The 20515-nt window shown below is 43.8% G+C and overlaps 1 pseudogene; it reads right to left on the bottom strand.

Moving 5' to 3' along the window:
• Nucleotides 1-18007: 18007 nt before the first annotated feature.
• Nucleotides 18008-19299, bottom strand: LOC126946809 (argininosuccinate synthase-like; annotated as a pseudogene).
• Between the last annotated feature and the right edge of the window lie 1216 nt (nt 19300-20515).

The raw sequence follows: 20515 nt of genomic DNA, 5'->3' as shown, positions 1-20515 counted from the left end.
GAGGTGGGTGGATCACCTGAGGTCAGGAGTTCAAGACCAGCTTGGCCAACATGGCGAAACTCCATCTCTATTAAAAATCCCCCCCAAAAATTAGCCTGGTGTGGTGGTGCGCACCTGTAATCCCAGCTTCTCAGGGGGCTGAGGCAGGAGAATCACTTGAATCTGGATGGCAGAGGCCACTGTGAGTCAAGATCGTGCAACTGCACTCCAGCCTGATGACACAGCTAGACTCTGTCTCAAAAAGAAAAAAGAAAGACAGCAGGTGTGTATAGGATGACACGTGCCTGGGAGGAGAGATGAGTGGCTATTTGGAGACTTAGAACTGCAGGAACAGGCTTGGCATGGAGGAACCGGCTGTCCCCAAAAAGGACGAGGTAGACATTCTGGGAACTTTGGCCCAACTGGTAACTTGACCCAGAGCTGACCTAGCTGCTGGGGCCATGTTCAGGCGATCAGATGACTGTCTCTCCACTTGCTAGAGAAACAGTCATCGTAGAATGAACTAATGAGTGTTTCTTGGTTCCTAAGGACAAGTGCATCTTGACCAGTTTATCTCTGGGTGTCCTGCAGCCCCCCCTTTTTTTTGTCTACCTTTTCTTTCTGAGCAGGCTACCCTTTCCTTCTGTTACCTGCCTTGCCTCAGCAACCTGTGGTTTTCATGCATTCGCTTATTTAGTAAAATAAAGTAAAAAATTACTTATAAATGGCATCCACTGTTGCAAACATGCTCTCACTGAGTTTTGTTGGGCTTACCATTGCTATCTTCTTCCCTTTTCCCTTGTCTCACACATCTAAATGGATTATAGATAGACAGAATAGAGACCTAATGGCTAGACGGATGATGGATGATAGAGAGTAGATAGATAAATAGATAGATGATAAGTGGTTAGGTAGATGGTAGGCAGATAGGTAGATGAATTTGAGTGGAGAGTTGGAGGCATCAGCTTATGAGGAGTCAATATGAAATTGAGTCACCCCCTCCCATAATTTAGAGAATCTCTGATATACACAGAGCCCAGAAGTCCAACAAGAAGACGCTTTTGTCTCCTTCACTGCTTTGCATTAAGTATTTGGCACATGACATTGCATTTTAATGGATATCTATCTATCATCTATCTATCTATGTCTCATCTATTATTTATCTATCTACCTTTTATCATCCATTCATCTATTATCTATCCATCTTTCTAGGTATGATTCATTCATCTATCTATCCATTAATCTATTATCTACCTAACTGCCTATCATCTATCTATCTGCCTACTTATCATTTATTTATTTATCTGCTACCTATCATCCATCCATCTAGCTATTATGTAACTGTTCTATCATCCATTCGTTCATCTATTATTTACCATTTATCTATCATCTGTCTACCTATCTATTATCATTCATCTATCAAGCTATTATATATTTATTCTATCTACCTATCTATCCATCTTTCATCCATCCATTCATCTACTATTTATCTTTCTATGTATCATCTATTCATCTATCCATCCACTTATCTATTCTCTACTTACCTATTATTATGTACCTATTTACCAATCATCTATTTATCTATTTACTGTCTATCATCTATCCATCTAGCTATTGTGTATCTATTCTATCATGTATTTCTTTATCTATTATCTATCTACCTATCATCTATGTATCTCTCTCTCTCCTCCATCTATCAAGCTATCTGTTATATATTCATTTCATCTATCCATCTATCTTCCATCCACCAATTCATCTGTTATCTATCTTTCTATCTATATATTATTCATCATCTATCTATCCATTCATCTATTCTCTACCTATCTACCCAGCTATCATCTGTTTATCTATCATGCATTCATATAGCTATTATGTATCTATTATATCATCTATCAAACTATCATCTATTATTCATTTATCTATTATGTATGTACCTATTACTTATCTATCATCTATCTGTGATGTATGTACATGCATTTATGCCTGTCTAGATGTAGATGCATGTATGTGTGTGTGTGTGTATGTATGGCTATATGTAGATGTAGATATTCATCAAGGATTTGAACTGCTTTATAGAAGTTCCTGAACTAACTTATGTTAATAATAAAGTTGGATAAGATAGGGTCACAATATTCGAACAGTGTTGAATTCTGTGGGTGACTTTGTCGGGGGAGAATAATATTTCTGCCCTGCATATGAGGAGATGAATTTTGCCTCAAAGAGTAGGGTAGAGATACACATGCTAATTCATATATATACACACACATATACACGTATGTGCATATATACACACATACACATACATACACACCCATACACCCCACGATCCAAAACCCTCTACCTATTCTGACCCTACAGTATTATGAATTTTATTTCCATATAAGCTGCAAACTCCTCTGTTGAGTGCAGGCCACAGGCTCCAATATTTCCCACTCATGTCATGGCTAGTCTCATATCTAAGACCTTACTTTGGATCTCGCATTCTTCACTGTGCGAGTCATTGCATTCTTTCATTCTTAATTGTTTTGGTTTATCAGATGCTCACTCAAGGGTATCTTCGCCTGGGCAGGGCTGTGTGCAGCAAGTTTCCTTGCCAAGTGGTTTACAGGTCAAGCGTGAAAGTGGGAAGAGAGAAAGGCAAACAAGATTGCGTTGTGGTCTTTGTCCCTGTTACAGACAACGGAGGTCTTATCTAACACGGACTTGAGAAATGTATCTCAGAACTGTCCTCCCAAGGGCTGCAAGCAAAGGCATTTGTCCAGCAGCCTTCAATTCTCAAGGTGCAGAGGCTGCATCATCTTGTTTTGGAACTGAACTGCGGTCTGCTCACCCAGCACAGTAAGACCAGATGTCTACAGTGGGGTTTGCAGTGGGAGAAAGGAGGGTGTTTTTTTTGCAGGGCACCAAACAGGGAGAATTGGGCAGCTCATGGTTAAACCCTGGACTTCATAATGGCTTCTTGGTATGAATTCTTTAATTCATGGAGGCAGAGGTTACAGGCAAAGTCAGAAATCAGTGCATGGAGGTTATACATTGGTTCGACCTAAAACGATGAGAAATTGCAGAGCAGAGGCCTGCGGGGCTAGGTGGCTTCAAAGCCCCTCTGATTTGTAATTGCTGAAGCAAGCAAAACTTGGTCTTAAAATTTGGGATCAGCAGGAAAGAAGATTCGTTCTGACCCAGGGCCGTGACATCCAGGCCCCTTGGGAAGAAATTGAGAACAAGGAATGGTGCTCGGAGTGTAACCCCTAGTCGCCTTTATCTGAGGTCTGGGGAGAGGGTGGTAGATCTATTGGGTGGAGATCTGGGTTTCTGCAAACACAACTCAGGGACACATGCTAAGATGTTATATTTAGTTCTCGTAGGGGAGCCAAGCATCTCGTAACTCTAACTTCTTCCTTGGCAATTGTTTTAAGTTACTATTACCTTCTTGCTTATCAGGCTGCTCATTGACTTCTCAGAGCCTGCTAGGTGCCTGGAATTTCCCTCCAAGGAATTCAAGATTTTCCTTTATTTCCATGTCTGGGGAATCCCACAGGCTCCAAAGAGGGGTCCTTGCTCTGTCTCAGGCTCTTCTCTCCTGTGTCTTGCTTGCTTGGTTGCAAAAGTCAAACCATCGGCAGAGAAGGAAGGTGGCAGGAGGGGAAGGTGTCACCCACACACCTGAGACAGGCCAGCCACGAGACACCTGGGGAACATGGCAAAAGCCGCAGGCAACTGGCCATGGTGGCATTGACTGGAGTAAGAGGTGCAGTTGGCAGGATTGACTGTGGAGCACAAGTGTCCTACATAGAGGGGTGTATACAAGCAAACAAATTGCAAGTTTGCAATACAAAACATTTTAAAATTTAGAGCAAGGGTCAAATTGATGTGACAGCTTGATGAGCTCGTGGAATCCAAGTATTTGGTCAAGCACTAGTCTAGGCATTTTCATGCAGGCATTTTCTAGAAGATAATGCCAAAATCAGTAGACTTTGAGTAAAGCAGATTGCCCGCCATGAGGTAGGTGGGCTTGTCCAATCAGCCGAAGACCGTAAGAGAAGAAAACACTGTGGACCCTGGAGGAGGAAGAAATTCTGCCTCAACACAGAGGACTTTGGGCTTGAGCTGCATCATTAGCTCTTCCCTGGGTCTCCAGCCTCCTGGTCTACCCTGCAGACATCAGACTTGCCAAGTGTCTTCAATCGCATAAGCCAGTTCCTTCAAAACTCAGTGTGTGTGTGTGTGTAAATAAATATATATGTATGTGTGTGTATAAAAATATATATGTGTGCATTTGTGTGTGTATATATAAGTATATTTATGTATATATTATATATAGTATATATGTGTATGTATATGTAAATGTATGTAAGCGTATATATGTAAATAAATATATGTGTATATACATATATTTATATTTACATGCATATATATTTATATACACAAAGACATATATACTTATTTATATACATATGTACACAATACACATATACTTATATATGCAACTGTTTATACAGTTATACATATAAACATATACATATGTAAAATATGTATACTAATATAAACATATTGGCATATGCATACGTATACCTATATAAAAGTATATATAACTATATATACAGTTGACCTTTGAACAACACAGAGGTTAGGGGCACTGACTCCCCCCAACACAGTAAAAAGTCCACCTATAACTCAGTCGGGCACGGTGGCTCACGCCTGTAATCCCAGCACTTTGGGAGGCCGAGGCAGGCAGATCTCTTGGGCTTAGGAATTCGAAACTAGCCAGGGCAAGATGGTGAAATTTGTCTCTGCTAAAAGTACAAAATTAGCTGGGTGTGGTGGTGCACATCTGTGGTCCCAGCTACTCGGGAGGCTGAGGCAGGAGAATCACTTGAGCTGGGGAGGCAGAGGCTGCAGTGAGCTGAGATCACGCCACTGCATTCCACACTGAGTGACACAGTGAGAACCTGTCTCAAAAAAGGAAAAAACCCACCTATAACTTTTGACTCCTCCACAACTTAACTACTAACAGCCTACTGTTCACCAGAAGCTTTACTGGTGACATGAACAGATGATTAACGCAAATTTTGACTGTATTCGTTTTTTTATTTTTATTTTTATTTTTTGAGACGGAGTCTTGCCCTGTCACCTAGGTTGGAGTGCAGTGACATGACCTTGGCTCACTGCAACCTCCACCTCCCAGGTTCAAATGTTTCTTCTGCCTTAGCCTCCCAAGTAGCTGGGATTAAAGGCACGCACCACCATGCCCAACTAATTTTGTATTTTTGGTAGAGATGGAGTCTCGCCATGTTGACCAGGCTGGTCTTGAACTCCTGAGGTCAAGTGATCCACCTGCCTTGTCCTCCCAAAGTGCTGAGATTACAGTCATGAGCCCCCATGCCAGGCCTCAGTACTGTATTCTTACAATACAGTAAGCTAGATAAAAGAAAATGTCATGAAAGAAAATCATAAGGAAGAGAAAATAGATTTACTATTTATTTATTTATTTATGACATTAGCAAATATATTCTTTTTTTTTTTTTTTTGAGACAGAGTCTCACTCTGTCGCCCAGGCTGGAGTGCAGTGGCACGATCTCGGCTCACTGCAAACTCCGCCTCCTGGGTTCATGCCTCCCTCCTGCCTCAACCTCCCGAGTAGCTGGGACTACAGGTGCCCACAACCACACTCGGCTAATTTTTTTGTATTTTTAGTAGAGACGGAGTTTCATCGTGTTAGCCAGGATGGTCTTGATCTCCCGACCTCGTGATCTGTCCGCCTCGACCTCCCAAAGTGCTGGGATTACAGGCGTGAGCCACCGTGCCCAGCCAATATATTCTTTTTTTAAACTGTCATTTTCAATGGATCATCCTAAAGGTCTCCATTCTCGCTGTTTTCACAGCGAGGAGGAGGAGGAGGAAAAGGAGGTGTTGGTCTTGCTGTCTCAGAGATGGCAGAGGTGGAAGAAAATTCACATATAAGTTTAAACCTGTGTTGTTCAAGGGTCAACTACATGCACACACAAATACATTCTATTAGTTCTGTTTTATCCTGACTAATACATCAGGCAACAGGTGTAATGCACATTAATAGTATAAATCCAGTTTTCCACTCACTGAGTATCCTTGCAAATGGTGAAATTTTACATTGCACAATTGTTGACCATGCTACATAGGACATGAACATTTATGTCTGTTATAAAACCTACGAGCAGAGAGTGCAAACTGGAAAAGGAAACCATTTTTGGACCTCTGAGAAACCGTGCTGTGCATGTGTATGGGAAACCTCACACCCTCAAAGTCAGTAGAAACCAGGGTATTTAACCAAATGGTCTGAGCCACCAGAACTGCTCCAAATTGGAGGGCAGTTTGTAATTGTAGTGATTCTTTCATTGGTTGCCAACTTACAGGCCATGCCTTGTCCTTTTTTCTTTTTTTTCTTTTTTCTTTAGAGACAGGGTCTTGCTCTGTCTCCCAGGCTGGAGTGCAGTGGTGCAATCATAGCTCGCAGCTGCCTTGACCTCCTGGGATCAAGTGATTCTCCCACCTCGGCTGGGAGAATCCCCCGCCTCCCACTCCCAGGTAGCTGGGAATACAGGTGTGCACCACCATGTTGGTCTAATTTTTTGATTTTTAATAGACAAGGTCTTGCCATGTTGCCCAGACTAATCTTTAACTCCTCAGCTCAAGCGATCCTCCCACTCCAGCCTCCCAAAATGCTAGAACTATAGGCATTAGCAATCATGTCTGGCCTTGCCTTGTCCTTTGAAAAGAAGGAAGAAGCTTCAGGCAACAAGAAACAGAACAACATAAGATATACAAAACGCAACTAAAAAAGGATATAAAGAATACAGATTATAAATGAGTGATAGAAAACCAGGGTGATATGACAGTGAGGGCTGACAATGAAACCACAAGGATGAACACAGATGGTGATGGGTCTGTACGTTCTGGCAGTCTAAATAAAGAAAGAACATAGTCCTTGACAGTTTTCAAAATTAAATAGAAGAAAGTGTGGTGCTATTTAAGAAGCAAATCCTTTTTTGATACTGTACTCATATTTTCTTGGGACTTCCTATATTTGGAGGAGAGATACATAAAGTGGACACAGTCTTTCCAGATATTTCAGGAGCTGACTCGGTAATCAATTTCACAGGATGTTTATAAATGCATCCTTTAATAGCAGTTGCCGGCAGCTGTTGAAACACAAATACCAAGGCATGGCAGTAATAATCAAATTATCTCCAGCCTGGGTGACAGAGCGGGACTCTGTCTCAAAAAAAAAAAAAATAGTCTGATTGAAATAAGAAGATATCTCATTATGGTTTCAATTTGCTTTTCTCTGATGATTAGTCATGTTGAGCAACTTTTCATATGCTTGCTGGCCATTGATATGTCTTCTTTTGAAGACTGTGTGTTCGTGCTCTTTGCCCACATTTTACTAGGGTTATACGGATTGTTTTGGTTGTTGTTGAGTTCCCTGTAGATTCTGGAAATTAGTTGGATGCAGAGTTTGCAAACATTTTGTCCCATTTTGCAGGTTATCCCTTCCTGATTGAACCTGCTACCCTAGAGATTCTGTATATGTTGCCAACATAGGAAGGCTCACTCTAAGAGAAACTTCAAGAACTCCCCACTCCTGGCATTCACTTCCTTGTATAATCATTTTCCCTGAGTGTAGGCAGGATGCACGGCTTGCTTCTAATGAACACAATGTGCCGACTGTGATGGAATGCAATTACCAAAATTAGGTTACACAAAGGCTGCGGCTTCCATATTCCTCATCCCCTCTCACTGGCTTGATTGCGTGCTTGCTGTGATGGAAGCCAGCCTTTGCGTCATGAGCTTCCCAATGGAGAAGTCCCTGTGACTCAGAATGAAAGGAACCTTCTGGACAACAGCCAGTGAGGAACTGAATCCCACCAACAGCAATGTGAGTGAGCTTGGAAGCAAATCCCTCTGCAGTCAAGCCCTGAGATGCTGTAGCCCCCACCTCCACCTCAACTGCAACCTCCCAAGAGACCCTCAGCTGTAAGACCCAGCTAACCATGCCAGCTCATTCTCAGATCCCAAGCCCACAGAAACCAAGACAATACATGTGTGTTGTGTGTGGCTTTAAACAGCTCAATGTTGGGGTTAACTTGTTACACAGTCATAACTAACGGGGTTATGAGTCACTAACAAGGAAATATATATTTAACCTTTCTAAAGTGTGTTTTATCATTGAATCTGTTTTGAATGAACCATCCTGTGAGGTTAAGATTCTGTGGACTATCTACTCATGGAGGGAAACTCTGTCCTAGAATGTGGAGGAAGTTTTTTCATCCTGGAAAAAATATACATAGGCAGTAATAACAAACCTGCAGGATTATTGCTAATAATAATGATAAGTATTGTTAGTATTATCATTATTTTATGTTACAGGATATCTGTTCATGAGGTACTGGTTGTCTACCAAGTCAAACCTTCTCAGTCTTTGTTCTTACCCCAGTCAGGTTTCACCAGAATTCCCGGGAATCCAGGCTGGCTGAATTCACTCAGTTCTCGGAAGAATTCCTTCAGCTTTCCAGCACTCAGGATCACAAGAGAGAAGGAGCCATCCTTCACCCGTAGACGACGGAAAGAGATGGAGAAATAGCTTCCTCTCTCATCTCCCCGGTACAGCCTTACAGTTATCCTAAAAAAAACTCCAGTTGCCACTTTGGCAGCGAATCCAGTCATAAATCGTCAAATGGGCTTTTCCTCTTTTCCCGTTTCACGTCCTTCCCTCCACTTCCTGAGCTCCTGCTCCAGAGAGGGAATGGGCTCCATTTCCAAATAAATAATTGCGCAGAAACCTCGATCTCCTCTTCTGCCCTGAGTTTCTGTGAGGATAGGTTACCTACAAGATAAATTATTGGAGACACTAAAAACAAACAAAAAAGAATGCACAGTGTTCTTGGAAATCAATTCATTGTATTTTTGTAACATCTACAAAATAACATCATCTTTATTCTTAAAATAATAATTCATAAGACCTTTCTGGCTATCTGGTTCTTAATTAGTCCCAGATGAAAGTTATGGAAAGAAAAATAACAACTGGAAGTATTCTGGTTAAGTATTTGAATTGTGAGAAGAAAGAAAAATATCTTAGAAATACCTCACAGAAAAGTGCTCACACACACACAAACACACGCACACACACACACACGCGCACGCACATGCACACACACACGCACACACACATACGCACACATGCATGTACACACACGCACACACCTGCACACACACATACACACGCGCACATACACACGCACACATGCGCATGCAGACCCGTGCGCGCATGCAAACACACGCGTGCACATACACATGGGCACACACACGCACACACACGCACATACACACACACAGTATCAAACTGATGAGGGGCTAATACCTAAACTATACAAAGTATGCCCATTATTATTATTTTTTTAAAAAATCTTTCTACTTTTTTTTTTTTTTTGAGACAGAGCCTCACTGCCACGTAGGCTGGAGTGCAGTGGTGCTATCTCGGCCCACTGCAACCTCCACCTCCTGGGTTCAAGCAATTCTTGTGCCTCAGCGTCCTGAATAGTTGGGATTACAGGCATGCACCACCACGCCCAGCTAATTTTTTGTATTTTTAACAGGATGGGGTTTCGCCATGTTGGCCAAGCTGGTCTCAAACTCCTGGGCTCAAGTGATCCTCCTACCTCAGTCTCCCAAAGTGCTGGGATTACAGGCATGAGCCACTGCTCCTGGTCAGTATGCCGATTAAGATGAAAATAAAACCCAAGAGGAAAGGCAAAATGGGTAGGAATAATAATTCTTACAAGAAGAAACTTGAATAGTTTGAATGCGTATAGCAGATAGAGTGATCTCTCCCATCCCAAAGATGTCATGGCCTACTTCCCAGAGCCTATACATGTGTTAGGCACCATGACAACAGGAAATTCAGGTTGTAGATGGAATTAAGTTTTCTCTCATCAGTTGATCTTGAAATAAGGAGAGTATCCTGAGTAACACAGGTGGCCCCTTGTGACCACTAAGGTCCTTAAAAGGTTGTGGAGAGGGAGAACTAGAGAGATGGCAACTTGAGAAAGACTAGACCCGGTGGCTGTGGTTGGCTTTGCAGATGGAGAAAGGGGCGGTGAGTCAAGAAACATTGGTAGCTCCCATTAAACCAAAAGTAACTGAGACAGATTTCAATCAGTTTAGAAAGTTTATTTTGCCAAAGTTAAGGGTGTGCCCATGACACAGCCTCAGGAGGTCCTGAGGACATCCGCCCAAGCTGGCTGGAGTACAGCTTGGTTTGATGTATTTTAGGGGACATGACACATCAATCACTACATGTAGGATGTACATTGGTTCGGTCCAGAAAGGCAGGACAACTCAAAGTGTCAGGCAGAGGGACTTCCAATTGGTTGAAAGAGTTATTATCAGCAGAAAAGAATGTCTGGGTTATGACAAGGGGTTGTACAGACCAAGGTTTTATAATGAAGATGAAGCCTCCAGGTAGCAGGCTCCAAAGAGAATAGATTGTAAAGATTTCTTATCAGAGTTAGAGAGTCTGTTCTATCAGTGATTCCAAAAGGGAGGAGGGCATTATGAGGCATGTCCAGCTTCCACTTCCCATCATGGTCTGAACCAGTTTTTTAGGTTAACTTTGGAGTTGCTTGGCTGAGAGGAGGGGTCTGTTCAGATAACCGGGGGGGGGGGGGGGGGTGTGGTGGGAGGAGAGGGGGTGTTAGAATTTTATTTTTAGTTGACACTCCTAAAAGCTAGAAATGGCAAGAAAACAGATTCTCCCTGTGTAGAGCCTCCAGAAGGAATGGGGTCCTGCCAATATGTCAATTTTATCCCAGGGAGACTCATTTTGGACTCTGACTTTCAGAACTGGAAGATACTCAATTGTGTTGTTTTAAGCCACTGAACTTGTGGGAATGCATTGCAGCATCCCTAGAAAACTCATTCAATGAGTACGAGGAGATGCCAAAATCAAAATGTAATGAGAAATAAAAATGAAGATAATAAGATATCACTTTATACAATTAGAAGAGAGGGAAGAGAGGGAGAAAGAGGAAAAACATGTTTTGTTGCATTTCTTTTTCAGGCAGTGTTATTATTGAGTCAGCGTTTTTCCTATTCTACAGGAGTACATGTTAATAAGGCAGCCTGTTATTGAAACATGGTACAGACAAGGCCAGTTTCAGTTTTGAAATGCATGAGAGAAAGCCTGGAATATTCGTGGCTGGTTTATCAACCTACTGTCCTCAAACTGGGCACTGAACTATTTGACTAAAAGGTTCTCGATTTATCACCCTCAGACCCATGTAACAGCAGCCACAGGAGACTCACACACTCATCATCCTGCTGTTCAAATTTCCCTACAACACAAATGCACCCCAGGCCCTTTGCACCTGCTGGCCCCTCTTCTTGGAAGCTTCTTTCTCCAAAAACCGAATTATTTATTCCAACACTACCTCCTCAGAGCAGCTTTTCACCTGCCTCTTTCCAAAATTACCTTCTCTTTCCTCTTTTCCCTGATTCACTTCTGGAAACAGTTCCTATGTGAGTTTAGTGTTTATTGTACTGTGTCTGACTCTCTGTCTAGAAGGTGAACTCAATGGAAACTTCAGTGTTCTCACTCATGGCCCTGTCTAGGGTTAGGGGTAAGGGTAGGGTTAGGGTTAGGGGTAGGGTTAGGAGTAGGGGTAGGGTTAGGTTAGAGTTGGGCATCATGGAGCCATCAATAGCTATTGAATGAATGAATGAGCATGGCCAAGTCTGCATTTAGAGGGTCGACTTCTGGACAGGGACGTAATCTCTTCTTAAGCAGTGCAGAAGACAGCAAGAGCCATCAGGCTGTCATAGAAAAAGAGTAGAAGCACACCTATTGCCAGTGGAAAATCAGAGTTAGGGGACACTGTATGGATCTCTCTGATTCTGAGACACCCGACTGCATGGTGAGCCTCCTTCCTTGAGTGGTTCTGGGCCCCAACTACCTGTGATGGCCTTTAAGGTGACTTTGGAAGTCACCTGTGAGCATCCAGAAACTGCTGCCCCAATGGTTCTACCTGTAGGGATTGGACTTCATTGGTCCTGGATGTAGTCTGGATTTTGGGAGTACAAATGTTCCATGGCCAAAGGTCCATGGCCAAATCTACATCTTATATGTCTGTGGTCTTGGGATACTTAGAAGTCTTCCATACATATTTTTCAAAGCGTTGTTTTAATTAGAGAGGCAGCATACCTCTAACCTTCTCTTTCTCTTTTCCCCATACTATTTCTCAGTAGAAGAGTTGATGTCTACTGCCAATTGGAAAACACTCACTTGGCACACTGCACATCTTTACCCTTACATGATTCTATATGTGAGACACAATGTCCCTCCTTGTATCCCTTCAACTTCTCCCTGGTCTTCAAATTGCATCATACATCTCGTGCTGACACTAGCTACCTTTGTTTTGGGTCTACACTTTTGTTCTCATGGCATCTCTTGGGGTAGCCCATGAATTCCTACATTGCTTCTGAGAATAAATGACAGGCATTCCGTAGGGTCAAAAAATACTGGCCACTCTCTTTGGGAGCTAAAAGGAAAATATTGCCCACTCAGTCACTTTCTCTTTATTACTTTCCATTTCTATTCTTTATGATACTCTTGGAAAATTAAAATTCGACCAGTTCCACTTATGGCTGAACACATGGCCAAAAAACAGAATTGGCCTCAAGTAAAAGAAAATTACAACATTTTTCTCCCTGCAGAGAACTATATTTATTTCATAAATATAAATGGATAGTATGATGACTCTTAAATCCTTAAGGGATAGACACCCATGTGCAGACACACGTTTTGTCTAAATCACGTTTAAAATTGGGTTTGATTTACTCTTCTGAAGAAAATATGTCCTTCTTTATAAGAAAGATTGGCAACTTCAGGATCTCCCATTTTCCCTGACCCATGACATCCTCTGCCTCCCACATCCCAAACCAATTTGATGCTGACTATACATTTGTTTCTCCCTTGGAATCTAGGCATTATCATATCCATTTACAGGTTGTTAGACTCACAAGAAGAACATTTGCACTCCCAAAATTCAGACTACACCCAGGTCCAATGAAGTCAAATCTATGTAGTTAGATTCATAGGTGCAGGTGTTTTTGGAAGGTCACAGGTGACTTCCAAAGTCACCTTAACGGTCATCACAGGTGGCTTCACTGCGTATCTGGAGCCAAAACCACTCATGGAAGAAGTCTGATATTGTTTGGTTGTGTCCCCACCCAAATCTCATCTTGAATTCCCACGTGTTGTGGGAGGGGCCCGGTGGGAAGTAATTGAATCATGGGGGCAGGTCTTTCTTATGCTGTTCTCGTGATAGTGAATAAGTCTCATGAGATCTGATGGTTTTATAAAGGGGAGTTTCCCTGCACAAGCTTTCTCTTTGCCTGCTGCCATCCATGTAAGACATGACTTGCTCCTCCTTGCTTTCAGACATGACTTGCTCCTCCTTGCTTTCTGCCATGATTCTGAGGCCTCCCCAGCCAAGTGGAACTATAAGCCCATTAAACCTCTTTCTTTTGTAAATTTCCCAGTCTCAGGTACGTCTTTATCAGCAATGTGAAAACAGACAAATACAACGTCTCACCATGCAGTTGGGTGTCTCAGAATCAGAGAGACCCACGAAGTGTCCTAACTCTGATTTCCACTCCTAATAGGTGTGCTTCTACTCTTTCCCTATGACAGTTTGATGGCTCTTGCTGACTTCCTCACTGCTTAAGAAGATATTATGTCCCTGTCCAGAAGTTGACCCTCTAAACATAGACCTGGCCATGCTTGTTCATTCAATAGCTATTGATGGCTCCAGATTGCCTAACCCTAACCCTAACCCTAGACAGGGCCATGAGTGAGAACGCTGAAGCTTCCACTGAGCTCACATTCTAGTGAGAGAGTCAGATGCAGTAAAATAAACACTAAACTCACATAGGAACTGTTTCCAAAGCGAATCAGGGCAAAAGGAAAGGAGAAGGTTGTTTTGGAAAGAGATAGGTGAAAAGCCACTCTGATGAGGTGGTGTTGGAATAAATCATTCAGTATTTGGAGAAAGAAACTTCCAAGCAGTGGAGCCAGCGGGTGCAAAGGGCCTGGGGTGAATTTGTCTTGTAGGGAAGGTTGAACAGCAGGACGATAAGTGTGCGAGTTTGTGGATGCTGTCACAAATCATCACCATGTCCTTGCTTAAAACAACACCCATTTATTCTGTTACAGCTTTGGACGTCAGAATAAAATAAAGATGTCTGCAGAGCTGTGTTTCTTCTGAATATTTTAGGAGAAAAACGATTTCTTTCTGTTTCTGGCTTCTAGAGGCTGCCTGCATTCCTTGGCTCATGACCCCTTCCTGTATCTTCAAATTACATCATACCAACCTCTGCTTCCTGCAGCCTGTGACTCTTCTACTTCCCTTTTGTAAGGATCCCTGTGATGATAGCAGACCCACCTGGATAAGTCCATTCAGACTTCTCTAGCAAAATACCATAGCCTGGGGGGCTCACAAACACAGACATTTACTGTTCACACTTCTGGAGACTGGGAGTCCAAGGTCAAGGCAGGGCAGATTCAGTGTTTTGTTAGGACCCGCTTCCTGGATTAAGATGGAGCCTTCTCGCTGTGTCCTCACATGGTGGAAGGGGCGAGGGAACTCTCTGAGGTCATTTTTCTAAGGGCACCCATCCCATTCATGAGGCTCCACCTTATGACCTCATCACTTCCCAAAGGCCCTACCTCCCAACACCATCTCCTTTTGGGTGAGGATTTCAGTATAAGAATTTGGGGTGGGACATAGACATGCAGACCATAGCAGACTCTTAACCTCAACATGCGTGAGTGCGTATTTATTCTAAATCAAATTAAGACACAGGAAGCGTGATCATTTGTGTGTGTGTGTGCCATTTAAGATTTGAGGGGCTGCTGTGTAGTGTAAATATCACAGACATTCTACAGGATCCCTAGGGGTGTACCTGTGATCCATGAAACTTACCTAGAGGTGGATTTTTGTCTCCCTAACACGAAAACCCACACAATAGAGCTGGTGGAATGTGGAACAAACTTACCCCTAAATGGATTGAAATATCACTGCCTATTGCTGGAGGCTGGGCAGGCCTTGGCAAGGGTGTTGTGGGTTTAGCTTAGTCATCAATTGGGTGATACAACTACATGGGAATTATATAACCAGATAGGAAACTGCAGCCATTGAATTTTATTTCTTTTGAAAACACACTGATATCTGTTACCTCAATTATTCTTTAAACATGAATTAAGCACATTAGCTATTGTTTCCTGCTTTTTATAGGCTTCCTAATGAATAAAGGTGGATGCAACTTCAGATCTTCTGACCTATTGTGGATCTGTTCACTCTCCTTATATCAGGGTAACACTCTATTACTGCTACTGTATCTTTGTTTGCAACTAACTTGGCCACCCAGGTTATATATTCAGACTATGGTTTCCATATGTGGACAACATGCAAAGTGTATCTGTCTTCCTACAAAACAAAACAAAGCAAAACAAAACAAAGCGACATCAATTTCCAAGTGTCTCATAGGTGTTCATAGCCAGGGGCAATGTTTCTGTAGGAGCACTTTACTTGCATTTTGTTCCCTTAACAATCCCGAAATGTTTAGTCTGTCTTCAAGCTGTTATGTAACAGCAGCAGGCTATGAGTCACTTAGGGATATAGGGGATTCTGCTAAGTAAACAAAATCAGCTCATTTTAGTTACTTCTTCACAACAGGTGTGGAGACTATGGGTGGTTCATTTAGAACAAAGGTCTCATATTTTAAGATTCAAATTCAAGGGCCCCTAGTGCTTTTTTCTAGGATGGACACAGGGCAGGAGATCAAATTACGTTTTTCAATTCACGTTTCATTTTATTTTATTTTATTTTATTTTATTTTATTTTGAGACAGGGTCTTGCTCTATTGCCCAGGCTGGAATGCAGTTGTCTGATTAGAGCTCACTGCAGCCTCCACCTCCTAAGCTCAAGTGATCCTCCCACTTTAGCCTCCTGAGTAGCTGGAACTATAGGTATGTGCTACCACACTGGCTAATTTTTTTTTGTAGAGACAGGGGTCTCGTCATGTTGCCCACCTGGTCCTGAAATCCTGGGCCCAAGTGATCCTCCTGCCTTGGCCTCCCCAGGTGTTGGGATTACAGGCGTGAGCCACCATGCCCGACCTTGAAAGGTCTCATATCTTAAGACTCTAATTCGTGTGTAACTACTGCTTTTTTCTAGGACAAGCAGAGAGTAGGAGGTCAAATTATGTTGTTCAATTCAGGTATTTAAAAAATAAATCCAGTTGCATAGTCCAACTTGCAGAAGGCAACTTAATAAGCCATTTTAATGAAAGGATGGTTGAAGGTAAAGTCCCTAGACTGGGGACGATGATCATGAGATATACATTGTGATAATTGTGGCGATAAAATTAGACGGGGAATACATAACCCAGTAGGAGCCAGTCAGGGCAGGGGGTTGGGGTAGCTCCGTGCAGGCAAGATTCCAGCTAATGGCTAGATGTGAGAGACCAGGATCCCACTGGCTAGGAGAACGCAGCAGGAGTCAGAGGATGTGGGAAACACAAGAGATATTCTGTGTCTTCTCCCCACCTTCCCCACTAAAAAAATTCCATGTCCACTCAAAATTTTGGAATAGGACCTTATTTGGAAATTGAGTCTTTGTAACTGTAATTAGTACAGGATGTCAAGATGAAGTCATGTTGGATTCAGGACCCTAAATGCAATGACAGGTGTACTCATAAGAGACAGAAGAGGAGATACAGATACAGAGGAGAAGGCCACGTGGAGACAGAGGCAGAGACTGGAGTGACGCAGCCACAAGCCCAGGGATGCCTGGAGCCCCCAGGAGCTGGGAGAGGCAGGAAGGACCCTCCCCTAGAGCCTCCAGAGGGAACTAAGTACACCTGTAGTGGCTTAAACTGTGGTCTTGGAAAGATATATCTATGTCCTAATGGCCAGATCCTGTGAATAGGACCTCATTTGCAAATAGGGGCTTTGCAGATATACCTAAGTCAAGGATCTCAAGATGAGACCATCCTGGATTAGGTTGGGCCCTAAGTGCAATGGCAGGTGTCCTTCTAAGAGACAGAAGAGGATACACAGACACAGAGGAGAAGGCCACGTGGAGATGGAGGCAGGGACTGTAGCGATGCAGCCACAGGTGGAGGAATGCCAAGGATTGCCGGTGGCTACTGGAAGCTAGAGAGAGGCCAACAAGAGAACTAGGAGACCAAAAATGACTTACTTTTACATTTAAAAATAACTAAAAGAGTATAATTGGATTATTGGTAACACAAAGGGTAAATGCTTGAGGGGTTGGATACCCCATTCTCTGTGATGTGATTATTATGCATTGCATGCCTGTATCAAAATATTGCAGATATCCCATAAATATATACACCTCCCATGTACCCCCAAAAATTAACAAATTTGGAAAAAATCAGAACTGGGAGATAATACATTTATGTTGCTTTCAGCCACCCAGTAGGAGGTCATTATTATTTTTTTTAATCTTCTTTTAATTGTCATTTTTGGCCAGGCACGATGACTCACACCTGTAAGGCCAGCACCCTGGGAGGCTGAGGTGGGCAGATTAGCTGAGGTCAGGAGTTCGTGACCAGCCTGGCCAACATGGTGAAACCTTGTCTCTACTGAAAATACAAAAATTAGCCAGGCACGGTGGTGCACGCCTGTAATCCCAGCTACTGAGGGATGAGAATGAGAATGAAGGCTGAAGGACGAGAATCACCTGAACCCAGGAGATGGAGGTTGCAGTGAGCCGAGATCAAGCCACTGCGCTCCAGCCTGGGTGACAGAGTCAGAACCTGTCTCAAAAAAAAATGTCATTTTATAGCTCCCCACTGCAACTGCCCCCCACCCTTCCCTTCAATGACCACTTTTGCAGGCTTCAGGGGGACCAGGGAACAAAGCTGGGGCCTGGCAGCCACTACGCTGCCAGCTGGGGAAAACAAGTCACAATTACAAATTATCACAAGAATTAGTGCCTATACTTGGGGGATCTGCAAAGTGAGGAGGCCCCAGCTCCCCTTGTATAGGGGTCCATTTGGCAGTGACCTTGCTCTGGAGACGGTCATATTCCTTCAGCCTGAGGGAACTGATGGTGATGAACCCGGTGGCATCAACTGGCTCCTAATCGCCCTGCACACTCATGCTCACCAGCTCCTCATTGTAGAGAGACAGTGGGAGCTCCCGGCTGAGGATGTACACCCAACCCTTGAAGACGGACACCTGCACTTTCCCTTCCACTCGTTCCTGGGACTTGGTGATGCAGTGGCGGACAATTCACACTCAGGGTTGTGCCAGAAACCAGTATACACCAGCTCAGCAAATTTCAAGCCCAGGCCTTGTTTGATTTTGCGCACTTCCCGATCCATGGTGAAGTCCTCGATGTGTAAATGAGCATGGTAAAGGATGGTGCTTGCTGGGGTCTCATAGATGCCTCAGGACTTCGTTGCAATGAAATGGCTCTCCACGATGTCAATACGGCCCAGGCCGTGCTTGCCTCTGGCTTCGTTCAGTTACACGAAGAGCTCCTAGGAGGTCTGGTGGGTGGCGCCATCCTCGACGTTGGTCACCTTCACAGGAACCCCTTTTGTGAACTCAATCTCGAGAATATCAGGGGTGTTGGGGGCTTTGGTCAGGTCAGGGCTTATGGTGGCTGGGTCTCTCCAGGATTCCAGCTTCATAGCTCATATGCATGAGGTTCTTGTCCATGCTCCACGGGTTCTTGGGAGTGACCAGGATGGGAATCTGATGTTGCTTTGCATATTCCATCAGCTCGTTGAGGCCCTTGAACCAGTTGTAGAACTCGGGCATCCTCCGGGGAGAAATGACCTTAATCTGGGGGCCAGTGAGCAGGTGAGCTCAAACCGGACCTGATCATTCCCCTTTCCCATGATGCCATAGGATACATACTTGGCCCCCTCCTGCTGGGTGATTTCCGCTTGTTTGTGGGTGATGCAGAGCCTAGCCAGAGAGGTGCGCAGGAGGTAGTGGCCCTCATACAGGGTGCTGGACTGGATGGCCGGCCACATGAACTCCTCCACAAACTCTCTGCTGACATCATTAATGAACACCTTTATGGCCCCAAGCTTCCATGCCTTCTTCCTGTCTTCCTCGAAGTCTTCCTTCTGGCCGATGCTGGCCAGGTAGGCAATGACGTCATGGCCTTGTTCCTTCACCCATACGAGGATGCAGGAGGTGTCCAGGGCACCACGGTGGGCCAGAACCATGGAGCCGTTGCTGGACATAGCGTCTGGAATTGGAAGTGCGAGTTCCCTGCATCTGGAATCTGTCTTCACGGTGCAGTGAACCACTAGGACCCCAGGCAGTTGAGGCAGGTGACAGAGCAAGAGGAGGTAATTTTTTATAGCAACTGTACAAAACTAATACCATTCAGGTTAGAGGCAACACCAAAATCAATGAGAAATGTCAGGTGGGTTAGCACACTGACCAGGAGTTTGGGTCAACACGGGCCCCAGGCCCATGAGCCATGCTCAGACACTGGGTGGAGACTGTTGTGGTATATACTGAAGGAGCTTTGAACTCTCCTTTGGAGCACCAGCCTTGGTTTGGCTGTCAGATGTGTTTGGATTCAGTGCCTATCAACTGAGGAGCTGAGCCTATTGAGAACTCTGTGTGTCAAAATTGGTCAGCATTTGGGGCAGTTCTGGGCTATCAGGTGGAGACAAGATTCCATGGCAGATATGAACCAGAGTCGGAAAGAGAAAGGCATAGGAGGCAAGATAATGCCAATCTCCTGTGAATATGATACCCTGCAATGGAGAAAGGGAATAAAGGTTGCAGATGGAATTAAGGTGGCTAACTCACTCGACCTTAAAACTGGGAGATTGTTTTTGATTATTCAATCTAATTGCAAGAAGTCACGCTGGATTCAGGACCCTAAATGCAATGACAGGAGTCCTTGTAAGAGACAGAAGAGGAGACACAAACACAGAGGAGAAGGCCACGTGGAGACAGAGGCAGAGACTAGAGTGATATGGCCACAAGCCCAGGGATGCCTGGAGCCCCCAGGAGCTGGGAGAGGCAGGAAGGATCCTCCCCTAGAGCCTCCAGAGGGAACTAAGTACACCTGTAGTGGTTTAAACTGTCCTTAGAGTCCTTAAAAATAGACAAAATTCAAGGCCAGCCTGGGCATCATAGCAAGACATTGTCTCCACTTAAAAAAAAAAAAAAAGCCAGATATGGAGACATGCACCTGTAACATGAGCTACTCTGGAGGCTGAGAAGAAAGAAATGCTTGATCCTAGGTGTTGGAGGCTGTAGTGAGCTATGACCGTGGCACTGCACTCCAGCCTGGGTGATACAGCGAGACCTTATCTCAAAAAAATTAAAAGGCTGGGTGCAGTGGCTCATGTCTGTAATCCCAGCACTTTGGGAGGCTGAGGCAGGAGGATCACTTGATCCCAGGAGGTCGAGGCTGCAGTAAGCTGTAAGGATACCACT

Source organism: Macaca thibetana, chromosome X (assembly GCF_024542745.1).
Source record: "Macaca thibetana thibetana isolate TM-01 chromosome X, ASM2454274v1, whole genome shotgun sequence".
NCBI lineage: Eukaryota > Metazoa > Chordata > Mammalia > Primates > Cercopithecidae > Macaca > Macaca thibetana.
This window is presented reverse-complemented; position numbering and strand designations above follow the sequence as displayed.